General features: G+C 35.4%; 1 protein-coding gene across 1 annotated transcript in view; it reads right to left on the bottom strand.

Annotated features, from left to right (window-relative positions):
- Positions 1-25,098, bottom strand: part of LOC105450557 (connectin) — a 124,952-nt gene that overhangs the window by 76,091 nt on the left and 23,763 nt on the right. The window contains exon 2 of the mRNA XM_011690478.1: positions 12,095-12,169. The gene's annotated coding sequence lies outside the window, so the exon portion shown is untranslated. The remainder of the gene's footprint in view (positions 1-12,094; positions 12,170-25,098) is intronic.

The following is a 25,098-nucleotide window of genomic DNA, read 5'->3' as shown; positions in this document are numbered from 1 at the left end:
GCATGTAACGTGAAATGTGAATCATTGAAATGCAAAACTTGCGCATCAGGTCAATCGATGAGATGAAACCGTGTAAAAATAATGCGATGTACCAGATAGTGGAAGCGACAAACGTCAACAGTAATGAAGACGGAATGGCGTATAGTCTATTAGTCGTCTACTAATTTTAGATAACGCGTGTCAAGTGACTCATCCAAAAAGGTAATAACGTTTAATTAATTCGACAACATGTCGATAGATTGTTTACCGATATTCGTCAAGTTAATCACCACCACGTGTGAACGTCGACTTTCAGCATGTACATGCTGGTAAAAAAAAACCCTGCCTTCTTAGATATTTTTAGCCAGCTATTTTTATTTCGAGTATCATAAGTAATAAACGTATAAAAAATTATATATTAATACTAAAGTTTAAAAAGTTCTTAAAATGTTTAAGAACTAAAAATTATCATTATCATTATTATTATTGTTATATCATAATTGTACTCTAAAATTTTTTTTAATACTTGTTATAAAATTTTGATTTCATAACTTTAGAATTTGAAATTAGATTTAAAACAACGTTATGATTTTCAAGGCTCTTGTAAGTTTAACTAATTTATTTAGTGTCGCTCTTGTCGAAGTGATAAAAAGGATATGTTTGCTGATTTATCGTGCGACAACGAGAATAAATCAGAACTTTTTAAACCATAACGAATTAAATCACTCGACGAGCGTGTTCAATTTTACACGTGCCGCCTATTGGAAAGAAATTTCTCAAATATATTGGAGCTTCCGCTTTAAAATCCGGTTTAAATCATCGATGTTACACGCTGGAACGAAGTAACGGTCCGCGGAACCAAGACTAGGATCAATTAATTTATTAGACTTATTTATACCGTTATTAGAGGCGGCAAGTTATGGAGGGCCAGGCACAGAGAAAAGGAAAGCGAGGTGTGGATTCATTCTTCTATACGAATCGAAAAGTAATCAATTCACCACCGAAAGAGAAGGAGAGAAAGAGAGAAAGATGAGGGGCAGGTAAAGGGCTAAGCGGGCTATCCGGAAATTAAATCCTTCGAACTCGTCCGCGATAAATCACTCTTCCCCCGTGAGGCGCGAATTAGGCCGCTCGATATTAAGGAAATAACAGCGATTTCATACTGCGGGATGGTTATTACCATAACTGGGTTAACGCGCGAATCACGTGGGGCGGCTTTTAACAAATATTTCTCGCGTTCGTTAACTCTTCTTCAATGCATGAGCGCTCCTGCGTGAAACTTCCGGCAAACGTGATTAAAATCGAACTGGCGTACGTAAAAAGTGTTCTTGTTTAACAACTGTTAAACAAGTTCGCCCGTGAAATTTTATAATAAAACATCTCGCAGAGCCTTTAAAATAGGAGACGTCACTTTTAGCTTTTAACCTAAATGAGAACGGTTAATTCGGTCGAATATGAGGAAATGTATTTGTTTAATTTACGAGCTTTCTTGTGTTCAATGTCAACACGAGATACAACTCAAACGGCGGTTACGTTTAGCGCGATAAACCCGCGCACGGCGTAAGGCGCACGGCGAGAACACAAAGCTAGGCGAAAAGAGGCGGTGCGCGACATTTCAAGACCGAGCAGCGCAGATACGACGATTATATCCGGAATTTCCATTAACAATGCACACGCGCAGGAGAAACCGTAGGTGCAACGCGGAAACCGCGAAGCACCCGCGGGGCACGTCTATTCTCACACACACACACACACACATGTCCATTCACTCTACACTACTGCCATACCAATATTATTCCAATTACGGCACACCACGCGCACCGAGGTGCAACTCGCGTGTCGAATAATACCTCGGTTATCGTTTTTAATCCATAATACGCTCGGTTGCAAAATAAAGTATAACATATAGGGCAAAATCGTACACGCAGAAAAAGGATTATGAAGCTAAAATATAAATATGACAGCTAAGATGTGTCGTTAAAATAGGGACAGCTAATGTCGTTGTTGCCGAAGTTCAATTTATTAGTTATTAAAATGTATAGGTGCTACAGCAAAAAATAGTTGCTGCTAAAATCAAATGATATTTAGCCGAATCTACTATGCTATTTTATCTTCGCAATAGAGTAATAATATTTGAAGTATATAGCTTATATATACGCAAAGTATAAATCCTAAATGCGCTGTAGATGTGCATATATGGCAGTGCCACATTGCAAAAGCAATTACAAATCAAATTTTCACGCGTAGCTATAAACTTAGCTCTGTATGCTAAATGTGTGCATGATAAGATATTTAGGTACGCATGCCATCTTTTTAGCTGCCTGTACTAATATATGCTTTTAATTTTAGTTAATAAATTTTTTTGTTACAGTGAATGTTTTTTTTATCTGTAATAGCCAGAACTTAGCAATGACACTACTGGCAGTAGCTCTTATAGCTAAGTTTGATTCAGCTATTGAAATTTAGTTACTATTACTAAGTCATTTCTTTGCGTGTATAATAAATGCAATGCGGAATGTAAAAAAAAATACCGAATAATTATTCTAAGGACAAATAAATAATTATCTATTTAATAATATTTATTTCGCGCACACATCCATAACTGTGTTACACGTATATATTAGACATCTTATATATAACATTCCAAGTAACAAGGTCTTAATAACGTCAAAAGACATTATTGAAACGTCATCTTATTACTTGGAATAGAACACAGTTAAGTGTAAAATTAATATTATAATAAATATTACATTTTTCGCTGTGTTTTAAGATGTTTATTCGCATCGGATTATTAAAAATTTAGCTCAATCAAATTGTAATTTATTTCAGTTTCAGCTTATAAAGCGTTGCAAGTCCAATATTAATTCGGCGTGCCAAGTTTAAATGGCTGAATTAAAAATCCAGTCTCAACCGTAAAAAATGCTCTTAAATTTATTTGTGATATTCATTTAAGGGATCTATTTTTAATTATTATTGTTTATATATATATAAATGTTTTATATATATATATATATATATATATGTGTGTGTATATGATTTTCTCTCTTTCTCTCTCTTTGTTATTATTTCAAATTATATATACATTACATTAAATTATCTACACCTATGCATATGATGTTATTTATATATATATATATATATATATATATATATGTAATATATAATAATATTATATATATAATAATATTAATGATGTTATTTATATATATTTATATATATAAATAACATCATATGCATAGGTGTAGATAATTTAATGTAATGTATATATAATTTAAAATAATAACAAAAAGAGAGAAAGAAAGAAAATCATACATCTTAAATATATTATATGCATACAATTTTTAAATAATCTTCATAACAGACAAAAGTAATATTATTACTTTCATTTACAGAGCAAAGATTTATCAATAATGAAATTTATCATTTGTGGATTGAGATTTAAATTATGTAATGGAACATAAAAATTAACGTTTAATTTTTTAAAACGGACAAAGATTTCGCAACTGCATTGCGTATCAATCCGCACGCTGTCGCGCAAGTTCATCATCAACGATTGCCGAGGCTGCAAATCGAGTTTGCGACAAGCAACGCTAAACAAAAAGAGAATCGGAAAAAAGAGGAGAGAAAAAAAGGGCAGGTTCATACTGCTCTGAAACTCCTCCCCGTCTGGCGTGCGAATGCACATCCTGAAAATTTGAAAGTGTTGTCCCACTGGGAAAAAAGGAGGTTTAGGGGAGGCGTCGTCCAAATGAATCGCGGACAATAGGAATATACGGTCATATCCCGGCATAACGATATGACGATGCAACGGTGAGCAATTATGCGCACAAAGACTTGCAACTTTTTAATTATTTCAGACAATTGATCAAACACAATATGTTATTAATTGTAAAAATTGAATTACTTTTTCATGTGGTTCTTTATTATATTTATTTCGCTTCTTTGCTCTGTGCAATCAACTGGACTGCAATGAAATGCATTGCATTACAAGTCCGGAAGGCCTATATTAGTCAATTTAAACAAAGCTAAAGCGAACGAAAGTTCAGTGACAGAATAAACGCCACGGTAGAACAGTGTGCGCGTGGCTTTGTAAATTATTTAAATGCTACGTGAAATCTATAAAATGCGAGCGCGTAATTCAGTGAAGAGCTTGGAGCGTGGCTCTCCCTTTGATATGCTGACGCTCAATACCCGTCGACACTTTACGATATTTTACAGTAGTTAGATTTCATAGATTTCACGTTATATCTTTTACATTTTATTAACTTCTACATTTTATTGTTCCAGTTCCATTATTTCACAATTCAATAAAGTTGAATTATTGTATGTACGTATGACTATTGGTATGTATGTAATTATATACATATTACGTGTACATAATTGCGTAATTATATAATTAATAATATAAACGTAAACTATGTATAGCTTAGCAAGTGTTGTATAGATTATTGCATTAATAATTCTTTTTAATAATTCTTTAATTACACACACAAGTTAATTTTTGTTAATTGTTTTTAAATATAGTCTATTAAGCATTAAAGAATATATTAATAGAATGTAGTAATAGAATATAGTAATAGAATGTATTAATAGAATGTAATAATAAAAATATTAACATAATTAAATTAGTAATACATTTTTTATTTCTTAATAGAATCATTCTTTTTTTTAATTCGCCGTTTTTAATTTATTTATTTTGTAATAAATAAAATAAATAAAACATTTAAATGTATCGAATAATTAAGTAATTAATGCAAACTCATTAATGCAATTCATATATTTTTATCGTTTGTAAATTTTGTATGAATGCTCGTGTAAAATTTAATGCGAGACTACTGTGTTACGGGCGTAACGTGCATGCGAGAACGTTAAAATTTACGGCGTGTTCTCACTTGCACGTTCGATCTTCGTCGTTTTTTCAAAGTGTTACACCGTAAAGTATAATACATCGCGCTTATACTCAGCTTACGGAATGCAAAACCTACAAGTTTTGTTAAAAGCGTTTAACAAAGCGCGCACGCAGCTTAATATATTGACGATAACTAACAATCAATAATGGGTATCGCCTAGTGATTATTAATCGGTCCGCATTATGCAATGCCAGGATAATATCTCGCGCGAGAAACGATCCGTCTCGCTAATTGCGACGCGCGATATATCGCGCAACTGATGTCGAACGCGACGTAATTAGTGCGTTAGTCATTAAAGGCATCAGATTCAACGTCAGAACCTGAGAAATTACGGTCGCATGCGATAACTGCCGTTTCGCCATAAACTCAAGAACGGATTTGCTCAAGTGAAAGCTCTATTTCATTTTGTAAAACTAAATTAGTTTTAGTTTCGTAAAATATCACATTATACGAGTAACGTAAAACTGTGCGAAAGAATGCGCGAATATAGAGTTTTTCATGTAATCACTTTTAGCTTCGATACTACCTCTTCCGTCTAGAAAGAAGTTTCTTCGATCTTCTTTCGAAGAAACTTCGTACTGCTAATACTATTTAAAACAGAAGTTAACAGAAAAACAACAAATCTTTTGCATGAATCTAGCATGTAATGAACCCTCGACTCGGCGGTTCAAGATTATTCAGCGCGCCATTCGTAGGCAAGGTCCCGAAGCCCTTTAGTTCAACACGATTATAAATATTTATCTTTCATGAAGCACTTAGTATCTGCGTAGCGAGACACATTGGCAATTCACGTGTCTCGTCGTGAATTTTTCACGTCGTTTTAGCTGTGGCACTGCCGTGGAATATCGATGACCTTTAAGTGGTATTTCTAAATTCGAAAGCCTGACGAGTGCGGAGCACGGACCTTTCGAGACCCCTTTTCCACTTTCCATTTTCCAGTCGTCGCGATATCAACCCTTCGTCTCTCTTTATTTCTCGATTTTAATATTTATTTTATATATATATATATAGATTTTCTATTCCCCGCCCCTTCCCACCCCCTTGTTTCTCCTCTCTTTTCATATTTCACCTTTCTACATTCAACTAAAATGAAAAAGACTCTTAACTTTATTCGAAACAAATTTCGCAAAAACCCGACAAACTTTTGACAGCGAACTAATAGACGGCACAGGTGCGATATTTCGACAGTGATATAACTGGCGCATTCGAATTACTATTGCGAAGTCGTAAAGCTGTATTCGCGCTGGACGGTTAAATACCGTCGAATACAACCCGACATATGCGCGTCCTCCGTGGATTTGCATCGCTCGGCGAGTCAAACGACGGGTAATCCCGTGTGTGACCACGACACCGTGGATATACATACCTATCTCTGCGGCACACAATTTTCCGTGTTCTCAGTCGACGAGAAGTACATCTCTCTGCCGAGGGATTACAGTTTAGTTACCTTTTCGTGTTTTTTCGCCGCTTACGTGACTTATAATCCGAAAGAAGAAATCAGATTTGTCTCTCTCGTTATTTTTCACGTTCTGGCAGATTCACGATGTCGCACAGCAGTGAATAACATTTATAGTTCTTGAATCTACGTCGAATTGTGAATATGACAATTTTGAGTTATCAATTTTTTCGATTAACTTTTAAAAAAATAAAATAAATAATTTAGTCATTTCAGCCTTCATTATTTAGAATTTTTTAATATTGTTATAATTAAATATAAAAAGTTTAGAATTAGAAGAATTTAAAAATCAAAAATATATATATGTGTGTGTGTGTTTATTTTCAATAAGTTATCTCAAAGATAATATTTTTTGTATATTTGTATGTACGTATATATGTATGTGTGTATGTATGTGATCGTTTGTAAATGTAATAACATAAATTACCTACTCTATTTTTGACTTAAAAATTATAAAGTATATTACACAAATTTCCTAATAAATTTACTGTGACTTAAGAATTTATAAACATTTATTCGCAAAAGTCAAAGTATACTCTTTTAAAAAAAATTGTGTTATTTTAACGTTACAAAAAATATATAAAGTGGATCAGTTAAGATATGGAAAATATAATTTAAAAAATGTTATAATTAAAATAATTATTTGATTTTGAGAAAAATAAAGAATAATGATTTTAGCTTGATATCTTGATTGATATCTTCAATGTAATGTGCTCGATATCATGTCATATCATTTCTTAACAATAAAATCATTTTCACGCCTAAAACCATCCCAGTTCTTATACTAATGTGACAAATTTCAAAATTAAATACGTATCTTTATCTCTCAAAGATAAATGTTGCGAAAATATTTCTATTTTAACAGGAAAGAAGATAGTCTATACGTATAGCTATTCTATTCGGATAACAGAACACGGAATATTGAAATAGTTGGACATTCGAATAATGGAGCTTCCGATAACGGAGATTCTACCTTCTAGTCGATTACATCGTTGTTCCGGCTTCGACAACGTTGTTCACGCTTCAATCGTCGGTCTCCGGTATTCGACTTTTGCGATATTCGATCGGGTCGATTCGCTAATGGAGGAAGCGACGTTTCGACGCTTTGCCGATCGGCCGGAAATATGGATATTTTCGGTTCGTTAGGGATTACAAGCCCGGATAGCTGTAACTCTCCGCGTGGAATATTTATTCCACATCTCGTTCCGCGCTCTGGTATTTCGATATTTCGTGCGATCTCTGCTATACACCTCGCGATGTCTATGTCGCGCGATAGTAATGGCGAAAGTATTTCATACTCGATCGCTATTTTTGCTCGACTGGCGATTTAGCTACGGCGTTTCTATTCACAATCCGATCGATGCGCATAGTATATGCATGACTGGAATATCTGCCGCAATTTTTCCCTTTCGAAAGAGTTCTACAGCCGATCAAACGTTCGCTATGATCCGCATACTGACTACAGCTGAGACCACAAAAATATATGAAACTTTTTATTTTCAAACGGATGACTCAGAGGTATAATTATTATTCATTAAAAGATATATATTCACAATAATTGTTAATTATTAATTAAAAGATATCTATGTTCACAATATAATTCACAATTCGAGAGTTTAGCAGTTGTAATTTAATATTTGTTCTAGATTAAACTATTGTATTCAATGCTTTGTACATTTACAATATTAATGAAATAAAAATATTAAATAATAAATTATAACATAATAGGTTTTTAAAATTATTCTCTTAAAAATAAATGTATTTTATTTTAATTTTATTTATTGTTTCGTTTAATAAACAAGACAAGTTTTCACTCATTAAATAAGAATATTATTGAAGATAATATAATTAGATATTAGAATATTATTGAAATTATTAAGCGTAAATAAATTTGAAAGGTTAAATTTAAATGGTTTAACAAAGGCAAGCAAATTTCCATACAATTGAGTTGTCTAAACATGCAAAATGATAATATTATTTTTGCAAAATAAAAACGAAGATACCTCTGATAAAAGTACCGCGAAAATAAATACGATCAGCTTTTAACTAATTGGACATCAGTTATTATCGGGATTTCGTGTTTTCTCCGTTCTATCGTATACAAACTCGCAAAGCGGAATGCAACCAAATGGTGCTTATTGTTGACTTGTCAAACGGAAATTAGTTTATAAAACAATTTTTGTTTAAATTTCGATTCTATAAACTCTTATTAATAACTATGTCTCCTGCTAACTTACGTATTTAAAAATTAATAAACAAATAAATTAAATAAAATCTATATAAATAAAATAAAATCTGTCTTGCGCATGTAAGAAAAAAAATATAAGTCATGTATATACATAAATTGTGTGTGTGTGTGTGTGTGTGTGTGTGTGTGTGTGTGTGTGTGTATGTGCGTGTAAAAGATTATATGATAAAATATAAATAATATATAATAACAATAAAATCTATCCGTATAACAAATCTAATATCGAAAGAAATAGGTTTCTGCACATTGTAACTTTAGAATTATAAGTAATAGTTGACAAACGAAAAGGCGAAACAAGAAGGAAACTAAATCTAAAGCACGGATCGTTGTTTTGTAAAAGTTCGAAATATAAATCGCAATTTAAGAACCGGCGCGCGATATTATCCACGTCTCTTTCCTTCGCCCGGCTTAAACACAATCGATCATGGCCACCGCGGAGATGGATTGAGGAGGCAGACGTTATTTCAGAACAATATCCGTGGCCGATACGAAATTCTGGGGTCAATGAACTCGCGATTCGGACCTGCGATGAACCTGGACGAGTGTAATTGGGAAGAACGTCTATGTATCTAATTGGAAGGATACAGTGTTGTAATGGACAGAGACTAATATTTTCCAGCATTTTGATAATAGATACCAATTACTTTGACCGATGGTGTCTAATTTCTTCTCATGTTGCACCGATCCAGATTTCATTTATCTTACATTTCATAATGTCATTTTCATCATAATCTCACTAATGTTATTTTCACAATCTCACTTTAAATGAAATGTGAAAAATTTAAGAGTACGTAGGAAGGATTAAAATCAAAAATGTTTTTTAATTTTTTTTTAAATATTGAGAATTATAAGAATTTTTAAATTTTTTTAGGCAATATTTTAATTTTTAGAATTTTTTAAATTTGGCCAATATTTTAACTTTCAGAATTTTAGAAATATTCGTAATTTCTCATTTTAACGCTATATTATATTATATACATATAATAATCAGAGTAAATGAGAAAGAGAAAGAGAGAGAAAGAGAGAGAGAGAGAGAGAGAGAGAGAGAGAGAGAATCTTTTTTCGTAATAAGTTCCTCCCGCAGTCAAGAATTTCAAAGAGAAGTGAAACTAGTAGTAAAACATCCCATACAGTTGAAACATCGAGCAAACAATTGTAATGCGTGCACGAGATAAAGGGCGAGGTTCTAGCCAACGGTGCAATTAAAATTTTCGGCAACCGCAAGTTCGGTACTCCCAAAAAAAACCCTTCGAGCCTCAGGAGAAACTGCTAGCCATTAGCGAGGAGCATCCCCTGCATCCAAGTTCAGTTCGCCTGCAGGGCGAGCGAAAGCGAAAGGGAGAGAGCAAGAAAATCCGGCGAACCGGAGCGAGGGAAACAGGGGGAGGAGAGGGAGACGGCCCATTTCACGGGCTTTAAACACTCCGCCCCGGAAAGGAAAGAGGAAAAAAAAGAAGGAAGGCCCGGTAGAATCTGATTCCAGCCATTCGCCCGCTGCTGATTTCCTGCTTGCTGCCTTCTGGAAATAAGGGTGGAGACTTTTCGCGGTGGTTGCGCGCGTGATATCGAGCTCTCTTCGCTCTCTCTCTCTCTCTCTCTCTCTTTCGTCCTACATTTCCTCTGTTTCCCCCTTCTCCCCGTTTCATACAAAAAAGTGCCTAGTTTCGTGCACTCTAAAAAGAAATGACGTATGCGTGCGAAGGGGAAATGAGGATGGGAGATACATGGGGGAGGATACGAGGGGCGATATAGAAAGAATAGGAGGAGAGCTCGCTTCAAAGGGCGATTTGTCGACAGTCAACATGACAAAGACATTAGTCGGCCCGAGGGCGAGAAGGGATGACCCCTTCGGATCATTAAGGAAAAACAGCAGCATAAAGGGGAATTGCAGGAAGGCGGAGGGAGGGAAGGATGCAAAGGCCTCGCCGGAGGTAACTGCGTCGCGGAATTCTCACTAAGCTATCTCAAAGGATGTCACGCGCGGAAAAATTAATTTTTTCCTACAACGTCCTTTTCAAACTCTCTCTTCTTCTCTCTCCCTCCCGCCCTCCCCCGTCTCTCTTTCTCCCTATTTCACTTTTTATCTTCATTCGTTATTTGCAAACAGTGCTTTTGATGAAAATTCTAGCGCTTCTTATCCCGTGTGAAAGCGAATGCACTCTTCCGAACGGTTCGTCTTATTCGATGTATTTCGCGTCCTCCAGCTTTGCTAGTTTGGAAAAGGATCTCACAGAAATCTGGGTCGCTATTTTCTTTTCGTTTTCTTTCATCCATAAAATCGTTTTACGCAATACACAATTGCTTAATACACAAAAGAATAATATTTAATTCAATTGCATATGAGTGTGAACGTAATATCTAATTTTACATATTAATTTATTACCTTGATAATTTGAAATTAACAAAGTAAACACCGATTTTTATTGTGTATCTCTTTCTTTCTTAGCTAAATAAAATAGAAAAAAAACTTTTTTCTTTCATGAGTAGCTCCTTCAGTAATAGAATGCAACACACTAAATCGAGGCCCGAGAGGAAACGAGAAGTTTGTAAAACTTAAGACGCAAAGAAATTCAAAAACAACGTCAGCACGAAGACGACGTTGACGGTCGTTTCAATTGATAGCGCGCTCGCGGCTCTCTCTCTCTCTCTCTCTCTCTCTCGAACCTTACACAAATAAGTTTCAAACATCCGTAATCTTTCTGCTCTTTCTCGTCTCCTTCTCCCTTTTTCCTTTCTCCTCTTTACACTTTCGATTCAGGCTTTCAGCAGAAACCGCCAATAAATGAGAGAGAGAAAGAGAGAGAAAGAGAGAGAATTGGCAAGCTGTTCCTACGACCGATCGAAGCGTTCTCGGTCGGAAAGAGCTTTTCGCAGTACGAGGAAAATTCCGGTGGCTGAAGGCGGTTGCGGACGGGAAGAAGGAGGACGGTGAGCAGACTTGGATCATAGATCGATCCGGAGACAAACATTTCCAATCAGCGTGGAGAAGGGACTGGCGAACGTTATCGTCGCCTTTCCGCCTTCAATTTTTTTTGCTCTCTGATACAGAGACTAAGAGGAGGCGTGACAGGGGGCTGTCGATTTTTATCGAGTTACAAAGGGCGAGGAATTAGCGCTAAGCGAGAGTGCAGAGAGCTAAAGCTTAGAAATTAAATTTCCTCGGCCAGATGTTTCGTCCGCTCTCTTCTCGCGAATAGACGTCTGCTTTTCCTCCGCCATGTCCACAGCCGGAAAACAATAATGGGGTCCGACGGGGATGTTCGAAGGGAAGAAGGGCGAGTCTCAATCTCATTTGACAAATAATAGATTAAACAAAAAATTATTCATGAATAAAGTCTATCCGTGGTCCTTTTACTCGATTGAACAGGTGTACTCTATATATATCAATTTGTATCGCTGGTTCGAATATAGAAATGAGGTACTGTATTTCTCTCTTCAATTTTTTTAAAGAGATTCCGACTCTCTTGACTTATAATTATATATAGACATTTTATCACTTACCCAAAATCGTCAATCTTGATCGCCACAAATACAGAATGATGTCCTACGCACTACTGGGCAAAACCACTAGATTACCTGAAAAATAAACAAATAAAATTCAGAATTAGTGATAAATTTAATAAATAAAGTTAAAACAAAATCTAATTTTAAAACTAATTTTTAAAAAATATACGAGCGATTTTTCTTTCTCTCTCTTCTTTTCTAAAATCAAAATTAAAACTAAACAAATTTATTAAGTGATTAATAAATAGTTAGAGAAACTACTCTATTTTTTAAAAAATCTTATAAAAAACGTATGAAATTAACACATTTATTAAAAATTATGTAAACAAGTATATTGAAAATAACAATTGAAAATCAGAAGCAAAGTCAATACGAAGAAGTTTCCATTTCGCTGCGTATCTTAATTGCGTAACAAAAGTTTCGATTAAAAAGAATTCTTGGAATCGTTGCTTCGGAATTCGACTTCGAACTGATCAATTAACTGCGATGCCGTTGTATGCCATTTTACCGCCCTACAGTTGATTTATATTTGGATTTCTCATAATTGAGACAAAGATATAAAATTTGATCAACCATGCGATTGCCCCCTTAACTAATTGTTTCCATATTACTAACACCTCCGCATTATAGCTTCGACAAAACTAGTACATTAATTGCCGCAAGAATGGAGCGACATTAATCCGGTTTATTGTTCGCGGCGTTTGGAAACCATTCGGTCGTTATTTCGCGGCTATGCACGAATATTGGGTCGCGCGCGTGGAATATCAAATTACGAGTATGAATAATTAATCGAATGGTAGAATCGCGCGTCGTTCGTAACCACGAAAACCGGCTTATTTTTGCTATTGCCTGGCAAATTTAGAAACTAAAAGTCAAATAATAACGTAATTCAACAAAAATAGCTTCCTTTATATATTCAAAAAGGATATTTAATTACTTTCAATTTTTATATACAATTCTAATCTTTAAAATGTTTTATCAAGTTATAATTTTATAAAATTAAAAAAATTAGGATAAAAGAAGATAAAATTGTAAGATAGACTATTTTAAACGTTAAAAGTTATACAGTTATGACATTTAATTGGAGAATTTTGCTGCAAAATTAAATATACCGTTAAAACTTTTAATCCTCAAAAAATTTGTGATTAATACTAGAATTCCTGAAAACTAATTTTTCAATAACGGTGACGGATCTTGATCACATGTACATAATATTTCTAGTGGTTCTCTATACATTTTTTATGTTGCAATCAATCATTGTAAAAAAAAAATATTCGTGACGTTCTTCCAAATAGCCGGCTCCACGTGACAAACAATCGTTCCCGATTCGTTTATCGAAATCTAACCATCATTCGCGAAACTAAAACGAAACTGACCATCACTCCCTTCAATCAATCGTCCTCGCGGCGTTATTTACACTACAGCCAAGTTTTCATTTCGACAATACCGCGAGAACCTGTAAACGCAGTAAACGAATTGCCGGGAAAGCATTTTTTGAGGAAATATTTTTTGATTTAAATCTTTATTTAAAAAAAAAAGAATAACAGGATGACTGTTATAATCTCTTCTGCCGAAATTTAAAATTTACAAAAAAAAAAACGATTCTTTATCTTAAAGAATATTTGAGATATATTTTTGTTACTAAAATTATTCAGTTGTTAATCGCATCGGTGGTGGCAGGACATATCCCGTATATAAATCAAAACCAGGGCGAAAGAAAAAGACGCGGTCATCGTCACGGAACACAAAAGTCACCCTCATGCAACCACGTAACGACTTCCGCGATGCTCAAGGGATGCTCACGGGAGTGCGAGAAACCGTGACGTCATGGCGGAAATAGAAATTAGGAAGCTCGCGGAGCGAATCACCCCAGAACTTGTCTCCTAAACTACTGCCGTTCTTAAATCTTCGCGGGAGAACGACGCCGCGGTTCACATAAAAGTTATTTATTGGAATGCAGTTAAACGTTCTCGTTCGTGTATAGAGAGTGGACGGATGCGTTGGGTGTGTACGTGCAATGTGCGCGTGTTGTACGGTAGCACACGAACACACTTACATCAAGTGGGTTTTCGATTTATTATATCGCCCCTCGGGCGTTTTTCCGGGCATTATTATCGACCAACGATGGAGGACCACCGCACGATTCGCCACCGATGTCTCTTAAATCGATTTAAGTATATCGAGGCGACATGTAAAGCTTCCAATCACTGGAGACGATCAAAAAAGCGGACAAATGTTAGTCTACAGCGAAGCTCTTTACGCGCTGTTAAATCCGATGTCTATTCACTCCATCGGTCTGTTTTATAGATTACAATGTATCGCAAAATTGTGCTTTCCCAACTATTACAGAACCACTATATAATATGTTAATGGATTGCTTAAATAAATAAATTTTCATCATTCTCTCTCAAATCATACACACACTCGTTCTGAAATATTAATTGTTTCATTACGTAATTCTTTGAAGAGAACTATAATTTTTGTATTTTTAATTTCTAATTTGAAGTTACAAATACTTTGTTATGCATATCTTAAGTTTATAATTGAATTTTATTTATTCCTAACTTCAGTACATATTTGTAATTTTTTTGCGCCTTCCTGGATTTTTAATATATTTTGTCAATGTGCGCGCGTGCGTGTTTGTTTAATAATAAATAAATAACAATATATAAACAGTGTAATTCTGCAATAAAATCTTTTTTTATTTAATTATACCTATCTATTCTTCTGTTCAACATCAAGTTCGTTACAGGATATTCAACCAAAGTTAAATACGACCTGGAAGTGAATTATTATACTTCGTATCGTGCAGTGTACTATCTTTTTTTTTCGCCCTTCTAAATTTTCAATATATTTTGTAAATATGTGTACTCGCGCGTGTGTTTGTTTAATGATAAGTAAATAACAATATATATAAATAATATTTTTTTAAATAAAATCTTTTTCTTTTAATTATATCTTTTCTTCTTTAACGTTAAGCTCGTTATAGGATATTCAACAAAAATTAAATATGACCTGAAAGTGAATTATTATATTTTGTATCGCGTGTACTATCAATTTACTTGCACAACGCTTATTTAATGAAATCGCATGCACATATAAATATGCGTCAATACGTTAAATTGCATTACCCAGGCCATCAACCAAACCTTCAAATTTGATATCTTAAAATGTTATAATAAATACCAGGCACGGCTTTTCCATTCGATTACCTCTTCGATTGTTATCGTCGGCATTAATTCCAATAAATTGTACGTCAGTAACGCTGTTTGCACTGTAAATGAACATTTTATCAATATATTGTTAATAGAAAACAGCAAAAAAATTGATTTATAGAATTTAAAAAATGCTTTTCTAAAAATTTAAATAAAATTCTAAGCTTAGCAGCAAAAATAAGATAATTACAAATTGAATTGATTGGATTAAAACAAAGTCAACTTGAAATTTATGTAAAATGACATCTTGCTGTTATATTTTCTTTTTCAAAACTTAGAATTTTTAAAAATATTTCATTTTCGATTATTAACTTTTCAAAAAGCTGTTCCAACATCTTCATTGAGAAAAATCAATCAAAATCGACCAAAGAGCCTGTAATAAAAGGGACACCCCGTATAAGTGTCGCGAGACAAAGATCGGAACGAGCCGTCCCGGCGATCGGTAAATCCTCGACGGTGATTTACAGCGTCTACTAGCGTCGTGGCGCCGTTTTCTTTTCCGCTAGCGCTCCTTGTCGAGGAATCGCTTTGCCGCTACATCGAATCCGACAAGCGCGAGTCGCGGAGTTATAGACTGCCGAGTCAGATCTGTGAAGGGATTGCTTTTCGACAATTCGTATTTTCCATAGCCGCAAGCGCGTTTCGCCCAGTATCACAAATTAATTCCCTCTTATTACTTCATTTTTTTTAATGAAAAAATTACGTTAAGTAACTTAGTGAGATATGGTCAAAGTAAACTGTAATTAATCTTATGTAGCGATTAAATAATCGATACATAAGGTAATCGGATTGATCAAAAGATTTGTGTTTCTTATTCCTTTCATAAGAATTTATTTCATTATCAATCGGAATATTGAAAAAGAAAAGAGTGACAAAATATTTTAGTAATCTCTGTTGATCTCGTAAGATAGAAGCAAAGAAATGAAGTGAGTTCTCGTATGCCTCGTAAAGAATCTCTTCGGGGTAACTAACCGTCCGAATCGGCCGAGATCTATCTATCGGCTCGAGGGGACCTCATTGGCGAGAGACGTAGAATTTTAAGCAGCCTCTTAAATTTACTCGGCACCTTGCGGATAACAGGCGAGTTATCGAGTTATCGAGTTACGAGCTGGGGGAATAACGCTTATACCCGGAACGCCGCCGCCGCCGCCGCCGCTAAAGGCGGAACGAAGTTTTCGGGGGCGAGGTAGTCGAGGGATGATTCACCCATCGTCGAAAAACGCAAGTAGACGATGATGATGGAGAAAGGAAAATGGGAGGGCAAACTCCGTAGAGAATAAAGGATTCCGAAACTAGTCTTATTAAGGTTTTGTAGCAAATTTTAACTGCGGGAAAATTCATCCCGCTAATTCGCGAGAGAGAGAGAGAGAGAGAGAGAGAGAGAGAGAGAGAGAGAGAGAGAGAGTAGGAGAGAGAAAATAATGAAGCAGCTTTGCGCAAGAGGGACTTTGTCTTATATTAAAGGGACTTTGTCTTATATTAATGCGGTGTTTAACTTCGAAAAAGAGAGATCATAAATTCTAATAAATTTTTGAGAAAACTTAAGTTTCTTAGTTAACTTAACGAGTTTCATAAATATGAAATTTCACAATACCATAAATAAATTCCATAATTTTTGTTAAGAACAAATATTAAATGAATGCTAAATAAATAAAAATATTAAACAAAACTTTTCATCAAGATATAGCACAGATAATATAATAGAAAAAATTCACAGCTCTAAAAAATTCTTTAATTAAAAAGCTTAAATTTTTATTTGAAATTGCATTATATAATATATTTCTATTTTATTTAATATATTTTGTATATATTGAAGTTTTTGTATGTATTTGTTAAAAAGGCAAAAATATTTTTAACAATTTTTAGTATCAAAATTAATAAAAAATTGTTTTAATAATTCAAAAATTTATAAGACTTTAAATGGCAATCTTTCAAAAGTTTTTTTACTAGGCAATTTATTACCATTTTATCTGTTAAACAATATTATTTACAATTCAGTATCTATGTTAATATATATGTCTCTATACTATATTTTTTGTAACTCTTTTGTATACAAATTATTCACCTAATTTCATAATTAGATAACCTTGCAATGTTTATGAACGAAACAGCGACAATTGTCAAATTGATCCGAATACAAAATGCGAGTCAGCTGCGCCATGACATAAAGTATTTATACAACTAACAACACGCGTTTTCGAAGCTACGAGTTTACATAATTGATTGAATTATCGAATTACATAAACGTTCGAAATCAAAAAATAGCAACGTTGTTGCTGCTTCGCTACTGCTTTATCAATCTCCGGTATTTCAGTCATTCTATAAACAAATCATTTGTATAGATTGAATTATATTCATTTTAACCCAAATAAGCGACATATTAATACGAAATACGTCACGTTACACAATTAAATATTATTCACTGTTAAATCTATTGTGTCAAATTGAACCTTATTTAAGTCGCCACTGCTCCTACCAAATAAATAATTATTTTTAACTAAAACAATAGAATTTAACCCAAATTTGGGTTAAATTTGAACTGTTTTAAATTAATTAACTTCATTGTTTTTGTAAAAAAAATAACTATTTATTAAGTAGAAGCAGTGGCGACTTAAATAAGATTTAGTTTAACACTATAGATTTAACAGTGTTCCAGTTCTAGATAATCTAAATAATATCGCAAAAAGTAATACTCGCGATCCGAAATACTGCGTTTCTTTCAGGTCACCCTGTGAACGAAGAACGAATATTGATCCGATTCGACCGGAATGCAAAACGACTTTGGTGCATTCGTGATCTCGAGGAACCGGGGGATAGAATCGAGCCCACATGCATGCCCCGACGATGAGATCTCCACGAATCCTCCGCGAGCCTCGGCTCCATTACTTCGTCATCACTGTCGCTATTACGTCCGCCCTCCCTCAACCCTCCCTCGTCGCGACGTCAAGACGAGAGCCGGCTCCTCGTCTTACCGACGCGCAAACACCACCACTACTCACGTCTGTCTAACGACTCTCCCGCGTATATACGGACTCGTAGCGAACGTCCACGCACACGTGTAATCGTGGCTCGCACGTGTAGCACGTCCCGATGTACCCGGATGAACGATAAATCATTCCCAACGCGAATTCGTCGTCCCCCGTCAACGTCGCTACCGCGCTTCGGATCGGGTCTCACTTAATTGACGCGATTCTCCTGCGATATTCTCTCAAATAAGAGTTAGTACACATCCGTGGGGTCGCGTCTTAACTCGACAGCACTTTTTCTCCAAAATTTTTTTAATCCTACGTTCTTTTTCTGGAATTTTTTCCTGGAAAAATTGCAAAGAAAATACGCGTGTCTCGCAAATACTGGTGCACATCACTTCAACATGATGTGTGAATACGTGAGTATAGCAAAAAGAAAATAATTTTTTTTTTTACATTATCCTCAAAGAACAATAATTATTCTCAATAATATTTTTATATTAAATGCAATTCTATCCTCTTGAATGCTTTATTAGAGAGAAATTTTAAGAAATTTGAGATTAACATTAAAAAAGAGATTAATTTAACGTATATATGTTCTCTCATGTATACTCAGTATGCTACAGCTACATATGACATGCTGGAAAAGTCACACTTCATTCAAAATTAAATATACTGTTAGAATTTTTCCAGCGCTCAAAAGGAATTTGTTATAGAGATTATAAGACTACTAAAACTTCGTTGATATATGAATATTTAATCCTATTACATTACGCAAAAAAGTCATAAATAAAATCACTGATGATCACGTCTACATTTTTTTATTATTTAGGTATTCAACTTTTCAAGTTTTTGAATGAGAATTTGATATAAACTACTTGAATGTAAAATTACTGTAACTAATACTAATATAAACTATTTAAATGTAAAATTATTAAGTATTAAAAACAACGAACAGATAACTGTAAACATTAAAAGCGGCAAAATAAATATGTGGGTGGATATTAAAATTAACAAGTTTTCCAATTTTTACAAAAAAATAATATAGTTTTTTTACAAAAAAAAATATAACAGTATAAATGTGATTAAATGTAAATCCGATGAAAAGTGGCGAATACAATGTGACGGATTTAACATTTGATAAATTACATGTATTTCTTAATGTACAAGCTTTCTTAGATGTAATAGATCTAATCTTTGTTCATAAAAATTTTATTAATCTTAATCTTCACGAGTTTCTTCTAGAGGATTGATAGTTTCAACTTAGTTTTGAAACGAGCTAAAACTTTTTTAGCACGTCATATACCGCACAACTGTGGCATGATAAATTATATTAAAATAACCCTCTTTACTACTTTACACTTTAATCTGAAATATCTCAACACTGTGACGTAACGAAGCGTTTCTGAGAGCAAAATTATATTCGGTATTAAGAAAATTACAAAGAAATGATTTTAGGAATATTATTTTACATTGAACTATGTTATTGAAGAGAAAAACGTTTTGTAAAAATACTCTATAAGGATAAAACTTTGGGTATTCAATTACGCATACACAATGACGCAATGCATCGAAGTACATTCGTGCCTGTGCTGATTGCGAATTGCGGGCGAAATATGTGCCATGTATCTAAGCGCGACGTTAAGATGTCAACGATCGAGCGGACAATCGCTTACGCTTACAATTGTACTTAATGGAATTGCTGTTGCGGGGAGGGATTGGTCTTAAGCGGCGAAGTTAACGCGGTTTCGAGCAATACATCAGGCCCCGAATGCGCGTCCCGGCCGGTCCTGGCGAATCGCCAATTATTTGGGTTAATGGGTTAAAGGGGACGTGCTGTGCTACCGGCCGCGACGCGGTATTGGTTTCCGAAACAAAGCGGAGTCCGTCACGTTCGCGGCATATACACGTGGAAATTTAACATACGATGCGAAATTGGAAACTGCAGCGGGGATAACATTGTGCAGGGGCGACCGTAAACATTATATCGCGTCATATAATTAGATTTAAGCTTTCCTCAGACATTATCAGGTCGTTTCGCATTATCCCTCCAGTGTGTGCTTTTTATCGTAAAACCCATCTCGCATCTCAAATTCATCGTATTATACACATACATCCATTCGTTAAATTTCATCCTTTTCATTCGCCTTTTTTTGCGAAAACGGAGAGGCTCCATCGAGTACGCATAGCGTACCATGTACTCGTTTGTTTTCCAATAAAACACACGTAACACACGCGCGCGCGCGCGCTCTTTCTAGATACGTAATAAAATCGAAATTTGCCCTCTCTCTCCCCTGGGAGAAAGAACGAGGGGGATAGGTCGAAAAAGGGTACGCAGCAACATCCGAAACCGGTCCGGCGCATTGTCCGAGCGCAAGTCGCATGTCGGCCATGCCGTCTGCGACTATACTTCATAGCTCGCTCGCGCGCCGCATGCAAGTTTAATCTCCTGGAAGTAACGTAAACGCAGTAGAGTGTGTGTACCGCCACCCCGTGCCGCGCCTCGTGGCGCCTCTCCCTGAATAATGCATTTATGTTGCTCCGCGTGTCCGCGAATCTCCAACGCGCCGACTGTTCGAGCGTGTCGGGATGCCGCACGCGCGACGTACCTACCCACCGTATTTCGAGAAAGCGGCCTCCCCCCCTCCCGTTAAGTTTCCCCGTGCCCATGATTGCGATATTTACATCTTGCGCGAGCGGCGCGTTAATGTCCTAGAAAGAGATACGCGACTTCGCGCTTGTAGTCTCGCACCCGGTAATGCTTCGCGTTTTCAGAGGGATGCGAGAGAGAGAGAGAGAAACAGAGACAGAGAAAGAGTGGTTTCGACGTGCGCTGGATGCTGATGGTGAGGATCAATTTTGTGAAAGATGTGCTCTCTCTCGTGATGTGCAGGTAATATCGTCGATATTTATGTCTTATTTAGAGCTATACGGCTGCTTGCGTTAGAGCTTCTGAAAGACACACGTTTTCGAAAGTACCTATATCTATATCTACACGGGTTTGCAGTTTAATATATTTTAAGCTTTACTTTTATGTGCTATTACGTTTTTTATCAATTATTTTTATCTCTCACTTATCTTGCTTTACAAAGTTAAACTACTAATATGTTAAAATTTACGCTAGTGCAACTATATTTCTCGGTAATCGCACATAAATTATCCTCTATTTATTTTTGCAAGCAAACTCTCTGCGCTGGTACTGACTGCGAATAATTATTGTTTTTCTCAAATATATAATTTTTTTTCACATAAAAAGAGTGTCGTGACGTTATTCGCGTGTTTCTCTGAAATTTAGAGAAGTAACTTGATGCATCACCACGATGACTCGCTTTGGCTGTTATCATATCAAAGCCTGTTCTCAGTGGTAATTGAAACTAATTTGCGGTCGCGTGGAAGAGATGATGCTCTCATAATTCATGTGGCGAGGGTTAATGCACCATCTGTGTAAGCGAAATGTAAATATGAAAACCGTGGGTGGATATGAAGCAAACTTGAGACGTAGTCATCACGTTCTAGATATCGTATTCCCTGCAGCATATTAAAACGCATATTAAAATTAATTTAGTTTAATAAATAGCTAAAATATTTAAACGCTATGCCGTATACAATAAAATAAATAAAATTAAAAAATTATATATATATATATATATATATATATATATATAGGTATATATATATATAAATTATGTGTGGTACATTTTTACGCAATTAATTTAATTTGTTTTGATATATATTATTTTAAATTATTTAAACATATAAATCAGTCTCTTTTTACAATATGTAAGACTGTTCCTATTTTCTTCTATATTTTCTTCTAAATTTTCTACAGATATTATGAAATTGCTTTATCTTCTTTTGTAAATAGTTTTGTAACAGTTTTCCAATACAAATACACATCTCGAGCAAATCGGTGCAATTTGTCAGCAAGCAGTATCACGTGATAGTAAGTTAAATCACGATACAAGTTTAATCTTGCGGCTGTTTGATCACGAGGTCCTCCTCAGAGCGATGCCGTTCATCACGAGCTCCGCAGAATTCTGATTTCAGACATCGATCGACATCTTGTCGTAAGATAGATTGAACTCTCGACGAGATTGACTTACAATACCCGGGCCGAAGTCCGCCGAGTACGACGCAAATATTGGAATCGCGCGCGACAGAATCTTGCCTCTTAAATTACCTTTGCCATCTCAACGGACATCTCGATAGACATTTAAAAGGTAGTTTAACCGTGCAGTTGAGTTTCTTTGCAAAATAAGAAATACAAAATGATAGGGTTAAATAGTATTAATAATAATCAACAGCGACAAATACATAGTATTCAACAGGAAACTCTAATTTATTCGATAAAATTGATAAATTTGTTTTAACGATACTTTCTGCGGCGCTTCCCGTTGGCGCTTATCGTCCTAGGTAATCCTCCACTTAGGAAACTGCTGATCCAGATCTCTAAAACTCGAAACTGAACGGAACGAATCAATTTTCGTTCCAGTCAGCTTGTACATCGTGAAAGAATTCGACACGCCAGGATCAACGGAACGACACGATGACGACGATAAATGAGTTCGCCCGTATATCCCCCCGGCTCTCACGCTGTCGCATAACGTCTTACTTAATTCTCTTGTTAAACGTGTTAAATGTACGAGGCACATCCAAGTGGAACGATGCTGAAAGCATGACAAATCGTAGTCCTCGTCGTCCGTTTCGCGAACCAGTCGGAATTGCGTTTAATCTTTAAATAGAGCATATCCCAACTCTTTATAATTTTCTCCATCTATTATATGAATCATTTACTTTTTATATAGTTAACTGAAGAAAAAGAGCTCTATAGAATATATAGAATTATAGCGGCTATGTGACAACCTTTTTTTTTCAGTTTAATTAACGAAATATGACGATTGTCGATACTCGGAAACTTAACAAATATCAGCATCTTGTCTGTAATATCTAAATAAAAATAACATGACAAATGATAATAATAAATTATAATGAATAATGATAGACATCAATTTGAAACTACGTAGATATATTCGAATGTTCCTTAGGTAGACTTTCTCAGTAATTCAGGTTCGTCCAAGCGGCACTATTGCGCTTCTCTACCTCTCAAGTCGATGCAGGCTGCATTATTCAGAAGTATCAACACCGCTTGGCACACGGGCGGGCGGAGCAAATTACGCGCGATTCGTTAGCAGAAAGAGATCGCCGGCGAGTTGGTAATTTATAATCGTACAGCCACTCCGTTACACCCCCGGATCGCCCGCCATCGCCCGTCCGCTCGCCCGCTACCGGAATTTATCGCGCGATGGTTAACACGATTTTCGCGTGTACGGCCTGCTTAATATATTCGCGCGATCTATGTTCTACAATACCGAAATATAGCGGCAGCACCGTGTCAAGCGGATCGAGAATTTATAGTCCATAGCTGCTTGTAATACTTGAATTACGCTTTTCGTTGATTCAAGATCTTTTTCTCACTTTTCTCCCGCTTTCCGAGAGTAGAACCGTATTTCGCTGCATTCACTTATCTTCATTCCGTTTCATTTTCATTTATCAATTTAAACGCTCCTCTATTTATTTTCTGCACCGTGTTACTAACCATTGTCTGCGGAGTTACTAGCATATATTTATTCAAAGATTAAAAGTGTCCTTTATAATTCGAAGATCGAAACAGAGAAGGGCAAGTTGTTCAAAAAATTCATGCAAATATAAAACGCTCCGGATTCCATAAAACCTATAAATCTTATATCTAAGTTCTCAACTATAAAATTACCTAACTTTATTCGAAGGGTAAACAAGAGATCTAAATTTGCTATGCAGTGCAAACTTTGTTCACTAATTTCTAAAAAGATATATATGGTATATAAACTGAAGGAGTATGACGTTTCGTGTATAAACTAGTAGAAGCGTGTTCCTAAGATCAATTTAAGTAGAAAATATGTCCCGTAAGTACATATTTAATTTAATAACTTAGCGGTAAGCATTTAAAATTCATAAAAGAGTGTAAAATTTTTTCGAACATTTTGTAATTAGAAACAGAAAAATATTTCAATAGATTAAGGATACAAAGTATATAAATTATTCTTCCGTAATAATACATAGAAGATGCAATTTAAAAAGAAACAACAGTTTGGAAGCAATTGCAGTATAAATCAGATCTATGATTATAGGATATTTTGTATCGAATTGAACTGAAACTGAGATACGTTTTGTCAGTTTGTACGTGGTGGAACACCCTGTATAGCACTTTTGATGCGGATTGTATCTCCCAGATTTCGGATTGGGCTCCGCGTGACTCGCCATGTGACAGCAATTTTGCGATAGCCGTATGTATGTGTTGCATGCAAATACCCGGAAGTCCCGGTCTTCGGCGAGAATTTAGGTTGCATGCTCTCTCCTACGTACTCCCGTTCTGCAATTTGTTCTCGCGATAGCCTTCTCGAAGTGATACCCTCCACGAAGCGTTGTCCGACGACGCCGACGTCACTTCCGGATTACGAGCGCGACGCATTGCCCCGCCCTTTCACGATGAACACGACAGAAATTCGATGGAATCGGCGCCCAGTACGGTCTAAATTTCTGATCAAACTGAACGTAGAATCAGTTGACTCAGCAGAAAGACTCGACGTTTTTGCAATGCATAAATTATAATCTCTATAAATAATGCATATGCCACGATCCGAGTATTTACTGCCTTCAATGTCAACGTACAATGCCAACGTTTGTGGATGCTACTGTCATTTAAAAAAGTATCTTTACATCTCTCTCCTACCTCTTTCTGTATATATATATATATATATATATATATATATATATGTGTGTG

Source organism: Wasmannia auropunctata, unplaced genomic scaffold, assembly GCF_000956235.1.
Source record: "Wasmannia auropunctata unplaced genomic scaffold, wasmannia.A_1.0 LD336060.1, whole genome shotgun sequence".
Lineage (NCBI taxonomy): Eukaryota > Metazoa > Arthropoda > Insecta > Hymenoptera > Formicidae > Wasmannia > Wasmannia auropunctata.
This window is presented reverse-complemented; position numbering and strand designations above follow the sequence as displayed.